The 11,464-nt window shown below is 45.3% G+C and overlaps 1 long non-coding RNA gene across 8 annotated transcripts in view; it reads left to right on the plus strand.

Moving 5' to 3' along the window:
- The first annotated feature begins 1 nt into the window (after position 1).
- LOC121062511 overlaps positions 2-11,464 on the plus strand; it is a 35,841-nt gene continuing 24,378 nt past the window's right edge. Inside the window, exons 1-5 of one of the 8 annotated variants that reach the window (XR_005815582.1) lie at positions 2-946; positions 5,929-6,118; positions 8,402-8,562; positions 8,824-9,121; positions 10,315-11,392. This is a non-coding gene — a long non-coding RNA (uncharacterized LOC121062511). Of the gene's footprint in view, positions 947-1,601; positions 1,730-5,928; positions 6,119-8,401; positions 8,563-8,823; positions 11,393-11,464 lie in introns of those variants that run through there. The other 7 variants (XR_005815579.1, XR_005815583.1, XR_005815581.1 and 4 more) reach the window with 7 other exon arrangements.

The following is an 11,464-nucleotide window of genomic DNA, read 5'->3' on the forward strand; positions in this document are numbered from 1 at the left end:
GAGGGGCGGGGAGGGGGGCGGCCGGCCCGGAATGGGGCTGGCCGCAGGCGCAGGGCGCTCTCCTCCCTCCCCTCAGTTAAGGGAGACTTTATTTCCTTCCCTGAATATTTCACGCAGCGTGGGAGGCACGTTTCAGCTACCAAATGGCTCTCTGGATGCGGAGTCTCCTGGGCTGGTTCCAGCCGCCTACGTCTTCTTCCTGCTAGCAGAGCAGTCGCGAGGCCTGTTTTGCCGTGTTTTTGTCCCTCAGGGAGCGACGAAATGAACTTTGCGAAGGTGTGCCAGGAGCTGGGGCGGCACCGGCTTTAGGCCTGGGCCTGGGCTGGTCTCGGCTCCTTCCAGCACCTCACAGCCGCGCTGCTGCGAGAGAGCGAAATCTGTGGGCCGAGCTGGGCTCTTTGAGCTTGGTTTTAGTACAAATGTGGGCTCTGATGTGACTCCTAATTTCAGCTGCCATAGCGATGCATACCGCGTGGGTAGTTACGTAAAAGCGCAGTCACAAATGCTCTCAATTCTGGCTGCACGTTAAAGCAGAAGCATCGATCGTGTAAATTATCTGCAGGGGTGTTCTTGCAATCATCTGCAGTAAGTTAACTGCAGAGTGCAAAATACGTGCTTTTGAATATTGTTGCTTCAGCGTTGTAAAGCTGAATAAACGCTGAAGTAACACTTCCAAGAGAAATAGCTACTTTGACTTCTCTATCAACGTTTTTTTCCTATTTGAAATTTTAACAGAATTACCAAAATATAAGCAAGTTTTCTGAAAGCTGGATTTTTGCTAGCATTTTATTTTGTGTAACAGTTCAAAGTAAAATGTTGAAAATATTTTTAGCATCGTTATTGCCTTGGTTTGCTCAGTTCTTGATTGCTTGTTTTGTGACTGACAGGTATGGCTACTAATTTTGTACTTAACACAGCAGAAGCACTTCAATAGGAAACTGGCCAGGTAAGTTATTTTTTGTCATATATATGAACTGTTTAAAAAGAAGCTGATTGTAATCTTGCATAGGCTTCATACTCCATGCCTCCAGGCCTTTACTGAATGAAGGCATGTAAGTAGCATTGACTTAGTGCACAGACTACTGATTTTTCACTCCAGTATCACTTGATTTTTTTCTGCTGTACTTTAAGGGTAGTTGAGTAAAAGGTATAGGCAAAATTTGTAACTGTATGTTATTTAAATATTTCTTGAATATTTTTATATCTTTTTCCTGTTTTATATCTCGTTTCAAGTACTCTATACCTCTGAATTGTATGTCAGTGGGACTTTTAAATATAAACACCCAAGTTTGTGTTGTGTGTTTGTGTAGGGTTCTGTTCCATAGCTCACGTATCCCAAATACGATGTGGGAGATTAATTACTGAGCAGTCCACTTGCTAGAATTTTGACGGCAAAGCGGCAGTAGGGGTGATGTAGGCTGGGTTTTAAGAGACATTTGTATCTATCCTATCCTGAGTTGTAAGACCATAACATTGCATTTAGTAACATCTACTATACGTAACATTCAAGAACTTAACCATCTAAACAGGTGTTGACGTAAGATGCAACGTTAACAGTAATTTTGCAGTCAAACCTCTATAATTATCTTTGGCAACTGCAGCAAAACATGAAAGAAATCCTACCTTAAGGCACAGGAGTTCAGTTTCCAGAACAGCTGACGGAACTTGTGCCCACACACTGAAGACAGGAATCAACAATGATTGCAGCTATCCTGTCTTCATAGGAGAGGTGCTCCAGCCCTATAATTGTTTTTGTGAGCCTCCTCTGAACTCGTTCTAATATTTCCATGCCCTTGTGCTGGGGGCCCCAGAGCTTGTGGTGGTTTTACCTTGCTAGGCAGCTGAACTCCACCACAACCGCTCTCTCACTCCCACACCTCAGAAGCGGAGGGGAAGAAGAAAGGAAAAAAAAAACAACTCATGGGTTAAGATAAGGATAATTTAATTAAAGGGAAAATAATTATTAAGGTAAAATTATTTTTAAGGGGAAATCAATTTAGCTAAAGGGAAAAGGAAGAGGGGACAAAAGAAAAAACCATTTCTTTCCTCTCTCTCACAGAGAGAGAGGAAAGAAATTACTCTCTACTTCCCATCCGTGATAGATTCTTGATCATGTCCCTGAAGCAGGGCCTCAGTAAACGTAGCTCTTGTTCTGAGGACATACGTTTTCATTACAAGACCCCGCTCCTTCCCTCTCCTTCCCCTTTCCCACCTTTTATTGCTGAATGTGACATCATATGGTATGGAATGTCCCTTAGGTGGGTTTAGGTGCCCTGGTGATGTCCCCTCCCCACCTCTTGCCCACCCCCAGCCTGCTGGCTTTTGGGTGGGTTTGAGGGAGTCCTGATGCTGTGCCAGTATTGAACAGCAATAGACACAACACTGGTGTGATACCAGTGCTGTTGTAGCTACAGGTGCAGAGCACAGCCCTGTATGGGCTGCGGCAGGGAACGTTAACTCCATCCCAGCCAGACCCAGCACAGAGCTGAACGCAGGGCTCCAGGTGGGGTCTCACGAGAGCAGAGCACAGGGGGAGAATCACCTCCCTTGACCTGCTGGCCACGCTGCTTTTGATGCAGCCCAAGGTACCGTTTGCTTTTGCTGACTCTTGTTGAGCTTCTCATCCACCAACGGCCCCCAGGTCCTTCTCCTCAGGGCTGCTTTCTGTCCTTTCTCTGCCCAACTTGTGTTTGTGCTTGGGATTGCCCTGGCCCAGGGTTCAAGAACAGAGTATTTATTGACCACAGAGTGATTTTTTTTTTTTCCATTTTTTCCCCCACCCTCCAAATTTATTCCAGTTTAGAAGTTTGCATGTGTATTTGCTAGCAAGCTTTAAGGCGGGCCAGCCAGCGAGTAGCAGGGCCCTTGGGTCTGAGCTGGGGTATCAGGCAGGCGATGGGGTCTCTGCTGGTACTCCCAGGGGGACCCCTGAAAGTGGTGTGCATTGGGGGTGAGTGTGAATGCTACATGTGTGCAGCAAGCACCATGCTGGACCAGCCAGTGAGCCGGGGACCCATGGGGCAGGTCAGGGGTTGCGGACTGTGCAGGAGTTCTGGGTGGACAGATGGGCTGTGCCGATGCTTGGGGACCTGCAGATGTATGCATGCTTTCAAACCCTGAGTGTGTTTGTGGGCCTGCACTAACAACTGGCTGTCCCTGCCAGCCAAAGAGAGGGTGACTTGGCTGGCTACGTGTCTGTTTTACGTGAGTCCTGTGCGTAGGTGCTGTTGAAGGCAGTCCTTGTGTGACCGGCCGTGTCACCGTCCTGTGTGTCTCTGGGACACATGCTTGGCATTGCTGCTAGATGAACCCCACAAAGGGGAAAGCGGCAGCTGCGTCCCTTACCTTGGGCAGAGACTCCAATTTTTCAACAGTTGGGATGGAAAAAATAGGTGTTTACAGAACACTGGGAGGACAAGAAGCAGTGCAAATGGCTCAAACTGCAGGCCTAGTGATGGGATTTGTAACTGGGGGGTGGGTGCGGGGAGAGGGAATGAAAAGAGCCACTCACTGCAGTAGGCTGCAACACCTCCTGTAAGGAACAGACCATTCACAGCTATCAAATCAATAAATTATATTGGCAGGGGGAAACCTGAGAGAACCAGGCTAAGGCTGAGCTCTCTAGGATTTGTGAAGAATCAGGTAGGAAAGGGAAATGCACCGTTGCAAAGGAGTAGCCTCACCTTACAGAGATTTAACTCTGATGGAGCTGAGCAGTAGGGCTGAGTGGTGCACAGGAAATTGCTGAGTACTGGGGAACAAACGTCACTTAACTCTGCAAATAAGGTGCTCACTGGGACTGTACATCCCCCTTTACACAAATGCAGATCACCCCTCTTGCAAATGAAAGGTGACTGGACAGGACAGCCCAGTGTGATCGCCAGTGGCGCAAGAGGTCCTTGTCTCTAAGGATGATAAAATAAACTCCTAATCCAAGGAGATACATTTTTTTTTCCTCCCCTAAGATTCCCCTTTTAGGAATCCTTAAAGACTCTGCCCGTGAGAATGACAACCTTTTGAGCAGAGGGATGGGCCAGGTGACAGTTTCAGTGCTGTCCTACAGAACTCTCACCCACGCCCCAATATCAGCCCTGAAAGCATCCACAGCAGCAACACTTAGGGTGTGTGTGTGTGTGTGGGGGGGTCAGTGCAGGGGAAGGGGCTGAGATAACATCCCGACCCCTCTGCCAGAGAGCCAGAGGTATCAGGCTCATTCACCAAAGCAGCATGAACACTGCTTAAAATGTTCGTCCTGAACACCCTCTGAATTAGCTACTCAGCCCACGCTGGCTGGGGTTAGTTGCAGTACAACTCCCCGGGAGGCAGGAAGCCCCTGCAGGGAGCCCTGCTGCTGCTTCACATACGCATGAAACAAAACGCTCAATTTAACTCCAAGGCAAAGAAATTTTATTAACAGGTGTACTGGGTCGGGCTGGGATGTTAACTTTCCCTGCAGCAGCCCATACAGTGCTGTGCTCTGCACTCGTAGCTAAAACAGCAGTGGTATCACACCAGTGTTGTGTCTGCTGCTGAGCAGTGCTGGCACAGCATCAGGACTCTCTCTAACCCTCCTAGGGGGTGGGCAAAAACGTGGGAAAAGAAACATCACCAGGGCAGCTGACCTAAACCAACCAAAGGGATATTCCATACCATATGATGTCACACTCAGCAATAAAAGGTGGAAAAAGGAGGAAGAGGGGAGGGGTGGGCTCTCGTGAAAACGTCTGTCCTCCTCCCGAACACCGGCTACGTGCGTTGAGGCCCTGCTTCAAGGACGTGGTCAAGCATCATTCATTTGTGGGAAGTAGAGAGTAATTTCTTTCCTCTGCACTTCCACATAGCCTTTACTTGTTTGGTTTAGTTTTCCCTTTCCCCCTCCCTTTTCCTTTTTTTTTTCCCCTTTAGTTAAATTGTTAATTGTTCAGTTAAATTGTTCAGTTAAATTGTTTAGTTACTAATAATCTTTCCTTAGTAATTATTTCTTTTTTCCTTTAATTAAATCATCTTTAGTTCAACCGGTGAGTTGTTCTTTCCTTTACTTCTTCCCCTCCTCATCTAAGGAGGGGGAGTGAGAGAGCGGTTGTGGCGTTCAGCTGCCTAGCACGGTAAAACCACCACAACAGGGTACGAGGGGAATTGCTTGTTTATCTTCCCTGGGCTTTTTTCCTTTTTTTCCTTGAATGCTGCTGTCACTTGTACAGCCCTTCTCCTTCCTCTGGCTGCTGGCCTGCACAGGAGTGCAGCAAGTCCCTGCACACTCCTGACGTCTCCACTCACCGAGTCTGCCAAACATTTTGTAATGTTCAATCTGCTCATTGACCTGAGGGCAAAGGAAAACGTACAGCACTAGCCTGCACCCCACAGTGGTCTTAGAAGTAACTGTAAATCCCCCATATAACCATCGGCAAAGAAACCTCCCCACCAACACATGCCCTGTGACACTGACCTCAAAATCCAGTTTGTGATGCACAGGCCAGTTATTCTGGTTCGTGGGGTCTTTTCTCGGAGAGACTAGCCAGCCTGAGGAGAAGCCAACAGGACAGGGGGTGTGATAGCCACCTTGGAGGGAGTATTTGGGGGCATCACCAGTTTGGGGCGATTTGGAGGGAGTATTCAGCTGGAGGTGATTTGGGGGGAAATAGCCAGCTTGCATGGTACAATTAGGAGTGATAGGTTGCAAGGGCATGGGGGAAAGAGTTGGTGGGGGGACAGCCAACTTCAGGGATTTGAATTTGGGTGGAAATAGACATTTTGGGAGGGTACCCACCCACTTGGGGGATGGGATTTGGGGGAAATAGCAAAGAAGGGGAAACGGGGGGGGAATGGTTAGACTGGGGTGTGTGTAGAAAGGGTTACCCGCTGTGCCCTGTCCTAATGAGTTACCTGTTCTCCTACAAGCTTGATACTGATCACTTTGTGTCTGCCTAGAGCTGCAAACACAGGCCTGAGCACTCTCCTGGAATGCACTAGGAGCAACAATCACCAAAAATCCTGATTTGAGGAAACTTCAACGTGGGAGATGAGAAAGGCCTCAGGAGACAAAGCCAAAGGACTGGAGCCAATCTAAGGCCCGCACCTCTCCTGCCAGAAGCCCTGCTGTGCATGGCAATGAGGGAAGGTCAGGACGGTTGTAATGATGTGATCGGATGTGTTTTGTTGCAGGTTGTGTATAAGCTGCTGCAAATTGTAATGGGGGGGCTTTCATTTCTCTAGTGGAGGACGGGGGTCTCACAATCTTGACAAAGCTTTAGTAAAACTGTGTAAATCTGTCCATGGGTCCTGTTTCCTTCTTGGTCGTGGAACATCCCAAGCCACTTTTGTGACAGAATTTGGCTCCCCAGGTGGGACCGCACTGACCAGTTGACTTCAGAGCCTCCCGGGATGGTTTGGGTTGTGAACTGGGTAAAATGACCTGTTTTATGTCTCTCACAGGTGTGGTGGTGAGGTAAAACTAAATTCACAGAAATCTTGCAGAGTGGTTGTGTGTTAAAATTGTAATTCCACATAAACCCTGCAACTTAGAAATTGGACAAGATATAGTGAGTGATTGATGCTCCACTAGCAGAAGTTTTGGAAAATTGGAATAAAATTGGTGGTGTCTTAAGGTTATGTAAGAAAAAGGCAGTGGAATTTTGTCAGAAACCTTGGCCTGCTATGACTGCGTTAGCGACTGCAGGTTAAGGGTGGCCAGGAGTTGGCGGTTTTAACATAGATTGCCTAAGGTTGTTGTGATTATTATTGCAGGACCGATCCCCTGCCCTGGTATGTTTGGGCAATTTGGAGAAGTGAATTGCCCAAACAAAGTGGACAATTTAAATAAAATGAGTCAAAGGGTGATAGAAAAAAGGCGTCAACTTAGACTGTTTTGTCTATGCAAGTTCAAGCAATTGCTGCTAGTGCTGACAGTGTTTCTGCTGTGCTGCTGTTGCTTCTGGATTCCTCCTCTCTTGCTGTCCTGTTTTGCACCCCTGGCTGTTCATCCTGCCCTGTCAACTCTGCTAAAGGAGGTTGTTCTCCCTTTGCCTGCCATCCTCCTTTCACCCTCCCTGGAGGCTGTGGTGGCAGTGTCTTCGGTGCAGGTGCCTTTTAGTGCTGCACTGGGTTAGTAACTGCAACAGAGGCAGCAGGAGAAAGAATGGTAAATTGGACAAAGGTAAGAGATGGTCAGCAAAGACCAGGGTACACCCCTCTGCTTCCAAATGAGGTTGGAGAAACACCTGCGAATATTTGGGAAAATAGATCCTGAAACAGGCCCTTGGTTGTCTCATTGTTTGTAGATCAAGCAGCCCCAGATACCAAGAAATATTTTACTAAATATACCCCAGGATGGCACGGTAAAACAAAAGAAGTAATGAGCATAACCACATTTGTGTATAACGGGAGAGATGAGGACACAAAAAAGCTAGACAAAAGAGGAAGTAGCAGGAGCAAATGGCAAGCCTTCTGGTAGCAGCCTTAATTGGGAGGGATTTTAAGGGGAGGTAAAGAAATAGTAGAAATCAGAGAAGCAGAAATCTGAGTAGAGGTTGAGCAACACTAGAGGATTGCTGCAGTTATTCCAAGCAGTCAGAGCACTGGAGAAGAGAATGCCCACGAATCTCAAGAAAGGGTACCCAGAACGCAGGTTAGGGAGCCTGGTAGAGCAGGGGACAAGGGGAGGAAGATATGCAAAGATATTTTCAGATCACAAACCCCAGCAGTGGGAAATGAAACAGAAATATACTTCCTGGGTGGATCCCAGGAAATGATAATAGATACAAAAATTGGAAATAAGGTTATTCATATTTAGTTGATACCAGGACAACTTATTCCACACTAACTGATGTCCCAGTGGGCTCAGACATAACAGGAAATGTAAATGTCATAGGTGTAGAAGGAAAGCAGGGAACTGTTTCAAAGATAGAAGATGTGATGGCCCTGCTATTTGTAGACCAATTCTTTTTGGTATTAGAATCAGCACCTACAAATTTATTAGGGTGGTACTTATTCTGTAAATTGTGAGCAGAATTGGTATGTGATCGCTCAAGGTGTAACTATAAAACTTCCAATAGAAGATGTTCCAACAATAATGTTAAATGCTGGCAGAAAAAAAACAAAATCCCTAAGGAGCTGAAAGACATACCAACATCTTTGTGGGCATGGAGTTCAACAGATATGGGGCTACTAGAGTCAGCAGCCCCAGTTACGCTGAAAACTAAAGGAGGGAACTTCCCTCCGTAAAGCAATACCCACTGCCACAGGAGGCTAAAGATGGAATAAGGCTGACGTGTGAAGAGTTGTTGAAGAAGGGAATTTTAACCCCTTGTAAATTTCCTTGTAAAACACCATTATTACCAATAAAGAAGCCCAAACATGGCCCAGAAGGAAAGCTGGTTTTTAGATATGTACAATGTTTTTGCAGACCACGGATAAGAGCCTGTGGGAAAATAGCTGAACCATTTGTGGCCTGCACAAAAGCAGATGCTGAAGAACCACTGACATGGACTTCAGATTTGGAGAAAGCTTTCATAATCCTGTAGAAAGTTTTGATGTCAGCACCCACACTCAAGATGCCAAATTACAGTTAGCCATTCCATTTACTTGTGCATGAAAGGAAAGGAGTGGCCTCTGGGTCTTGGCTCACACTTTGGGAGGGCGGATGTACCCAGTGGCTTACTGTCAGCCCAGTTGGACCCAGTTTTTAAAGGCATGGCAGGAAGCCTTAGAACAATAGCCTCAGCAGCACTGGTAGTAGAAAAATGTCAGAAGATTGTGTTAGGACTCTAAGCACCCTATGTGGTGTTGAATTGATGTTAACTAAATGTGCTTCTTTATCTATATGAGTTTTCAGAGACTCCACAAGTACGAACTGCTGTTGATGACAGCAGATAACATCCTCTTGAGAAGATGCAAATCCTTGAACCTGGCAACCTTATTACCATTGGTGGATGAAGGGGAACCACATCATGGCTGCATAGAGGTAACCCAGAATCAAGAAAATTTGACCTTTTCTTCATTTAGTAGGACCAAGGTGAGCTCTTTCTTGATCCTTACAGACCTTACAGATCCTTACAGACCTTACCATGCCAGCTCCAGGCTGGGCTCTATCTGTAGGTGGGTCATCTTATTACCTAGAAAGAAGGTGAGGAACAGGGTATGGCACCATGACCCAGAACAGTTTGCTAACAGCAGAGCCTATTTCTCCTAAACACAGTGCTCAAGCAGCTAAGTTAATAACCCTGACAGAAATCTGCAGGGAAGCAGAATGGTAAAAAGTGACCATCCATATGTAATAGAAATATGCTTTTGATACCTTCCACGCTGCAGGACAGCTGTGGAAACAGAGGTTTCATGACCTCTAGTGGCAGCTGGACAGTAAATGCTCAACAGATTGAGAATTTGTTAGCAGCTGTTAACCTTCCAGAAGAGATCAGTGTGATGCATCAGACAACCCACACTAAAGAAAAGACTGATTTATAAAAAGTAGGCACCTATGCAAACACTAGAGCCAAAGCAACAGCAAGACAGCCTTTGGGAAAAAAAAATCACATATTATCACTAACAACTCAGGAGACTCTTCCTAATTTGCTAATTTTATATGAACAAATAGAAAAAGAAGAAATAGAAGAATGGAAAAGACTGGGTGCACAGGTAGATAAAAGAAAGAGAAGTGAATCAGGCTTACCAATTTTGCCCAAAAGGAACTTGATTACAATGGCAAAAATCTATCACCAACTAAATCATTTTGGACATACAGCATTGGCAAAGACAATTCTGAAAGGATTGGTGTGCCTCAAGAATTTATGTTGCAGCAAAACAAGTGACTAAAATTTGCCCGGTTTCTCAGGTCTACAGTTTAAAGGTGGGCAAGGAGGAAAAGACTCTTGGAGACAAACCATGGGCTACTTTCCTGTTCCAAAACCTGCAAGTAGATTATACAATGTTGAAGACACATTATGCACATGTCAAAGGGATACAAATATATGTTAGTAATTATTGACTAGTTGTCAGGTGTTGCAAATAGATTTTTACACAACTTTGATTTAGCAACAATCTAAGATTTATTAATACTTTTATGGTAAGTCACAACATTAGATTGTATTATTCTTAATAGCACTTAATGTGCGTTTAATCATCAGCCAATTTAACACAATAATTCAAAGGAATTTGCTACAATTGAAACAGTGACTTGGTTAACGGTTTGAGAATGGCAAGGTTCATACGAGACTTACTGCAGGGTATTGGGAGGGGGAGGTCTAAAGTCAGTTAGGTGATTACAATCTTCCTCGCTTTTTGGTAAATTACTCACTCTTCTCCCTCATTGGCATTTGTCAGCAGGCAAGCCTTGACCCTCAAGGAGTCAGCCCTGAGAGACATCACACCTCAGAAGTGTCCCAGCTTAGGGAAACTGAGGATCACATCCTGCTGTGATTCCTGGAGAGCTCCGTCATTTCTCCACGGGGGATTTCTATGGGTACCTGCTTTAAGGCAGTACCCCCTTTGTTCATGGTCATGGTGTTGAGCATGCACTTAGTGCTCTGTTATTGATGTGCTGTCTGGTTCAAGGAATGGGCACATCAAGGCCTTCTGTGGCTCATAAACCCAAGGAAGACTTATGTCAAGTGCAGGAGAAGAGCATACCTGCCACAACAGGATGGCCCAAAGCACTCGCCTTTATGGAATGCAGAGGCAGGCAGTATAATGAGGTTCTTATTAAAAGACATGGTGACCAGGCTTGGAATTCCAGAAAAGGTTGATTCAAACCAGGGGAGCCATTTCACAGCTCAGGTTTTAAAAAGGTGATATGAAACATTAGGCGTCACCTAATACCTGTATACCCCATATCAACCACCATCATCAAGGAAAGTTGAATGAATGAATCAGAGCTTGAAAAATACTGTATTTAATACTTGTGCAGAAACCGACCTGAAGAAGACAGATGCCTTAACAATCACTTTAATGCATACAAAGCAGAGGCCAAAAGAGATAGGATTAATGCCAGCTGGGGTATTATTTGGGAGATATTTTCAGATTCCAAATACTTATGTAGCTGCAAAGACTGTCTTACTGGGAGGGGATGAAAGGTTGACTCAGTATGTGTTGGAGATCCACAAATACATAAAATCTTCACAATGCTAAGCTCAACTATAGCAACCACTGTCTTTAGAAGGGAAAATGCAGCCCTATGAACAAGAAGATTACATAAAAAGAAAAATCAGTTAAGGCCAAGGTGGGAATGGCTTTCTTTCGGGGGTATTGTTGACTTCTTTTTCATCAGTACTTGTAAGAGGGAAAAACCCTGGGATGCACTGTTCTCATGTGAAATTTTCCAGGGCTGAAGAAGTCAAAATTCCCTTGAAAATTATATAGAAAAAAAAAAAAAAAAAAAAAACAACAAGCAAACAGAAATAGAGTCATAGAATCATAGAATATCCTGAGTTATAAGGGACCCACAAGGATCATCTAGTCCAGCTCCTGGCACCAC

The sequence above is a fragment of the Cygnus olor genome, chromosome 31 (assembly GCF_009769625.2).
Source record: "Cygnus olor isolate bCygOlo1 chromosome 31, bCygOlo1.pri.v2, whole genome shotgun sequence".
Taxonomy (NCBI): Eukaryota; Metazoa; Chordata; class Aves; order Anseriformes; family Anatidae; genus Cygnus; species Cygnus olor.